Here is a 6000-nt window from a genome sequence, read left to right on the forward strand (position 1 = left end):
TCTATGTTTTATTTTCTGTTGCTAGATTGTCTGATGGGTGAGGTAGCCCAGACTAAATGTAGCATTTTCTTTGTTCTGCAGCGATATTGCTGCAAAAAAGCACTTGAAAGATACTTTAAATATTCTTGTTTTGCTAGTATCATTCCGCTTGAAATTATTGGAAAATGCATAATTTAGTGTTGAATAACGTGCCAGGCATGTGCACCCCCTCTGATCTGAGATGCACCCCTACTCATCATTTTCTAGATCCGGCCTTGGTGTGGAGGTATGGGGTAACACCTATAAAACAAATACAAACCCTATTTTCTTACTACGGAAAAGAGCTTTATGGATAATTAAAAGATCTGACTATTATGAACCAACAAATAATCTCTTTATTAAAAATAATACTCTAAAATGCCATGATATAGTAGAGCAGAAAACTGTTTTATTTGCCTTTAAAGCCCAGCAGAAACTGCTTCCAAACTGCATTCAGGACTAGTTCCAAATAAAAGCTATGACCTGAGGGGGAAACTCATGTTTGGGATGACGACAGCAAGAACAAATATTAAAAAGAGATGTACATCAAGAGAAATATGGAATAGTTGTGACAACGACCTAAAAATCTGCAGTTCTATCTACAAGTTTAAGAAAATGTTTAATGGACATATTGTAAATAAATATAAAACACTATAACTATAAAGTATATTATCAAAAACATTCTAGAATGTGAAACGTCAATTTTATATTTTGTCTTATTTATTTATTGTCTTCTTTATGCATTGTTTTTTTCCACGGATTAATGCTAATGTTTCAGATTTAAGCTGATCACAAGAGAAAAATGGTAGACACTATAAGCTACGGCTTCAGCCAACACCTTTTCGGCAAAAGCAATGTTTATTTTACTTTTTTCATTTTGTTTTGTAAAAAAACTTGTACAAGACCGAAATAAAGACAATACATTCATTCATTCATTCATTCATTCATTCATTCATTCATTCATTCATTCATTCATTCATTCATTCATTCATTCATTCATTCATTCATTCATCTTTCCCAATCCCACTCAGGCTACAAAGGAAGAAGCAAAACACGCCTCTTAACTCATTATACTTTTTTAAATAGAATTCACAGGAAATTAAATTTGACAAACGTGAGTACAAGTAAATAATCCCATATGCTTGTTTCAACATAGCTTATTTTTTATTTTTCACCTTGATATAAAGAATTGACCTAGTATGAGCAATAGGCTTAGGGTTCAAAGGAGATGGGCCAATGGCTTTTGAGTATCAGTTGCACAGAAACTGGAGCACAAATCTGTACCTTTCAATGCTGTTGAAAAAACGTCGAAAGACCCTGAGTTACCATCTGTTTTATGGAGTTTATGTCAAAAACAAACAAACAGACAAAAACAACACATCTGATTTCATGTATTCTAAGAATGTGGTTAATGGAATTTATTTTATTCAATTTTCTCAATCCAAACAGGACAGAGCTACGTTTCTGCTTTGGACCAATTTAACATCCAAGAGATCAACAAAGATGTCTACATTTATTGCAAGCTAAATCAAAACAACAATTGTTTTAACTCTGCTAATACTACCTAAAGGTATTTAATTGTATTAGTTACATAGCTTCAGATGTTAGTACTAAATCTAGATAACATTAATTGCCACTGGCTTTGTGAGTTTACCTCAGATAATGGAGCTACCAAGAACCCGATCTAAAGTTATTACTTTAAATCTAGTGTTGGGTAGCTGTATCATATCGTCATAACATCAGATCTACTGCTAGTTACCTAATGGTAGATCAGAGCTAATACTTGCTGTGTTTAGAATGCACTACATGGGAAGTTCTTTATCGTGGTAAATCTGAATTTATGTCTTTCCAAACTTAACTAATCCTGTGGTGATCCTTGATGCTCTCATCTGTGATTTTGAGGCCGGTGAGATGAAGCTTCTCCCCCGTGGGGTCTGATCAAACCCTAGCCACCAATGTACCTTTTTACCAACTGTATCTATTTTTAGATGCTGTGTTTTCCCTGTCCTGTTTAGTTTCCGGTTATGTCAAATTTGGGCTCTTGTTTTTGTTTTGTATCCTGCTCAGCAGCATTTTTAGTTACCGTAATAAATACCTTTTGTTTGGAACTTCTGCCGCCTCTGTCTCCTGCATCTATTTCCTATATCTCCAAGTCATTACAGTTTCTGTAAGCTTTCTAAGGGTTACTTGGAAATTTTAGAAAATTCCTCATCTCACAATTTAATTTTTTAATTAAATATCACATGGCAGTCTGTCGTCTATAAGGTTGACAGGGAATTCTAAACTGTAAAAGTGGGAAATCTAAAAAAAAAAATGCAAGGTCTGATTTAAAAAGAATGTTTTATCCCAGTTCATGCCTTTCAAAAGCTATAGTTACAAATAAGTATCATAAAAAGACACACGGTTACACTCAGTGTGTAAAACTATAGAATTTTAAGTAGTTGAATACAAGTGAGGAATAATCTCCTGAACAAATAGACATGAAATTGGTTTTGCTTCAACAAACATGTCAAAAGAACATCGGTCTGTGTCTCACTGGCATGCTCTTGTGAAATCTGGCAACACATATTTTTCAGCAAAGGAACTGTTAGAATTTTGTGTTCTTTTTCCGCCGCACCAAAAGAAAAAACAGAGAACAAAATTGAATGTCAATTCAAGCTTTATTAATATCTAACACAATATTTTTTGGCTGAAGGTTAATTTGTCTGACACCACAAAGGCACATCAGAAAAATGCACACGGAGGCTGTTTCTACAATCTCCTTTATACCCAAAAAGGAGAGGTTATGTTTTTTATGGGTGTGGGACTCCAACCTTGTCTGATGGAGGCAGAGGCTGGGCAAACCTCTAAACTAGTCAGTTTTGAGTTAACTGTTCCTGTTCATTGTTTTACTTAAAAAGAGGACTCAGCTAAAAACCTAAAACAGCTACTGTAGGACTTACCCTAAGAATAACCACTCATGTAGTTGGAATGTAGAATCTGTACAAAAACATTCAACCCATTTTGATCTAATCTTAACAGAACGTTTCCTTTTATGATTCAAATATAACATAGATACAACTGATGTTTAGTAGGCTTTTAAGTCATTACCTCTACTAGTTAGTATGTTTTGGTCCACTCAGGTGAAGAGAGAGGAGCCGAGTTCTCAATTGATCACAATGTCAGCCAGAGGAACAAGTCAGAAGCATCTTCAACTCCTACCTCTGATGGAGCTTCAACAGCATTCGGGAAGTGTGGTACATTTTGTCCGGTTCATATCTCTCGTGTCCACTGTCAAAGCTGCTGAATAAAGCTGGCCAAGGTCGTCCCTGCCTGCCATGGTGGTAATCATTGAACCCAGTGGCAAGGGAGCCTGTTAAACTAAAGGACTCCAGCTTAGGTTGGTTAGCTCGCGGCACTGCAAAGGCAGCTGACCAGTATTAGCAAACAAAGTGAACTGCAAAACCTTCAGTCCTCCATCCATCCATCTTCACCGAACTTCATCTTCAGGTCGCGGGGGCAGTAGTCTAAGCGAAGGAAGCCCAGAATACCCTCTTCCCGACCACTTCTGTCAGCCCATCTGGGGGGTATTCCAAGATGTTCCCAGGCCAGCAGGCAATAAGTCTGTTCAAATTCATTTATTAGTCTTCCAAAATCTTCCATCATATTAATGAGGTATTCAACAGTGAGTTCTTCTTTTGCATAATAGATGGAAACATTTTCTGGATCAAGTGAACAATTTACAGGTTGTTGCAGTGTTCATTTTCAGTTTCTGCCAGAAAGAAATTGGTGCAGTTTTTCAGTCATGCATGTACACCATGAATAAACGGCAATGAGATTTATTTTCTCAGTCCAAAAACCAAGACCAGTATACTAGCAATGGTAACAACTGCACATCTCAGGTGTGCTGTAACCATATCCCTGTAATTGTTACCTGCTTTCTTTTTTAAAGGTCACTCATCTTAGATTTTTGTGTCTCTGCATGTAGAAAACTGCAGCTGAAAACCTTTGATTTTAAGGCACTGAAGGTCATTCTGTGTGTGGCTTTGAAGGTGTTGCTTACTTCTAGCAATTACGTCCCCTGAGACATGTGCACATTTGTGAAGGAAGATGATGGAAGATGACAGGAAGGCCATACAGTAATGAAGGTACGCGAGAGAGAGAAAGCTTCAAAGATGAGATACTCGGTCACCTGTATGAAGCTAAGGTATACTTTTCAGTCATTGTTGGACCAGGAACCCTGTCAACAGTGAAGGCTATAACACAATAGAGCTGTAGGCATTAGAAAGAAAAGCTAAGCATCTAATGGAATACATTTGGAGACTGTATCACATTCACCGTGCCATTAAAGAACCGACCCCCCCCCCTTTTTTTGAATATCCAACACATTAGTCATCTTTAAAATGAATCTAGTAATTTCTCTGTTATGCAAGTTTTAACAAGTAAAAATGAAACAGCCAACAGAGAGCTCTATAGAGCTGTGCCTTAATTGCAATGAATCTATTAGTTTAACTGCAGAATCTATTCCAGAGTAACTTGATGTGGAAATCAGAACAATTATGCTACAGACAAATTGCTCTGACAAAAAGAAAAACAGGAGATATTTTAATACATAGTAAATGTTTCCTACCCGTTGAACAGGCGCTTAACAAATGCAGAAAAAAATAGAAAAAAATAGATGATATATTATATTTGTGAGCAGACTTTATATTGGTAAAAGTTAATTATTATAGCTTAGAAGTAATGAAACTGAAGACATTTATCAAAACATGTTCATCAAATCAGGTTTGGTTAGAGAAAGAAGCGCAGTGGGCTAGTTCCTCCTAATTAGCATGGCAATTATTGTAAGCTGTCACAGTTCTTAGTAACTGGGTGGACTGTGTGTGCTCCAGAGCATAATCCCTCACAAATTACAAGATAATGGAGGCAAGGAGAGGCCACTGCTTCAAAAGGAACCAGGAGATAGAGCCCCCCAGCAGGGACATTTTAGGGAGAGACACAGAGACAATCTAAGCAAGGAAGAGGCAGCAGAAGAAGAACAGCGTGTAATCAAGCCTCATACAGCATTTCTGAATGGGAGAGGCTTTTTTTGTAAACGCTAAATTAAGATACTACCGTCAAAGGCTGATCATCTTTAATTCATTATGCATATTTTAATATGTTCTTCAGAAAAATATAATATTTAAAAGCATTTTGAAGATAAGAGAAAATCCCTTTGATTCTGCTAAATTTCACGAACAGCATGAGGTCAATGGATGCTTCAGCTGGTGATGATAAGTGTTATCTCTTCATCTGTGAACCCAAAGACCTTATTTCAAACTAGTTAATATCACACCAGACACAAAAAAGATAAAAGTGAAAGAAATTATGCGGTAACACTGCAGTAGGCCAAAGAAATTGCATGCAACTTTGGGATCATTTACACACCTGTCAATAGTCAATAATCACTCAATCATATTAGAAGTAAATGTATTGATTCATATAAATTCTTACGGTGTGGTACAGATTTATTCACCTCCCTTGGGGTTGTCCTTGTTGTAAGATAAAATGATTGAGATCAAAATGGTTTTTTGAAAAGGTTATAAAATATGTGTATTTCTGCTCCAAAGTGGACATTTTACCATGGGAGTGAATGGAGATTGACTCGCTTTTGCATCCAACCTCCAGTGGTCAACTGAGGAACTGCAGAAAATCTAAGTTCCTCTTGAGCCTGAGCCCGGAAGTTACAGTAGATGGTTGGTGCTTGGGTGAAATATTTATTACTGCATATTCAACTGGACTAGATTATACATTGAGGTATTATTTGTCTGGAAAGCTTGATCAGGCGATACCATATGCAAATCTGTCTCCAGTGTTCTGAGTTACGTAGGAACACAGAAGTTAACATCTGCCAGAATTTCCAGCAAGAATCTCTGAAGCTGCAGTGTCCAAAAAGATGTAGAAAATATTTGAAAAATTCAATATTGAAATGGAAAAAAGGCTCACCAGAAAATATCAAAAACA

The sequence above is a fragment of the Cololabis saira genome, chromosome 10 (assembly GCF_033807715.1).
Source record: "Cololabis saira isolate AMF1-May2022 chromosome 10, fColSai1.1, whole genome shotgun sequence".
NCBI lineage: Eukaryota > Metazoa > Chordata > Actinopteri > Beloniformes > Belonidae > Cololabis > Cololabis saira.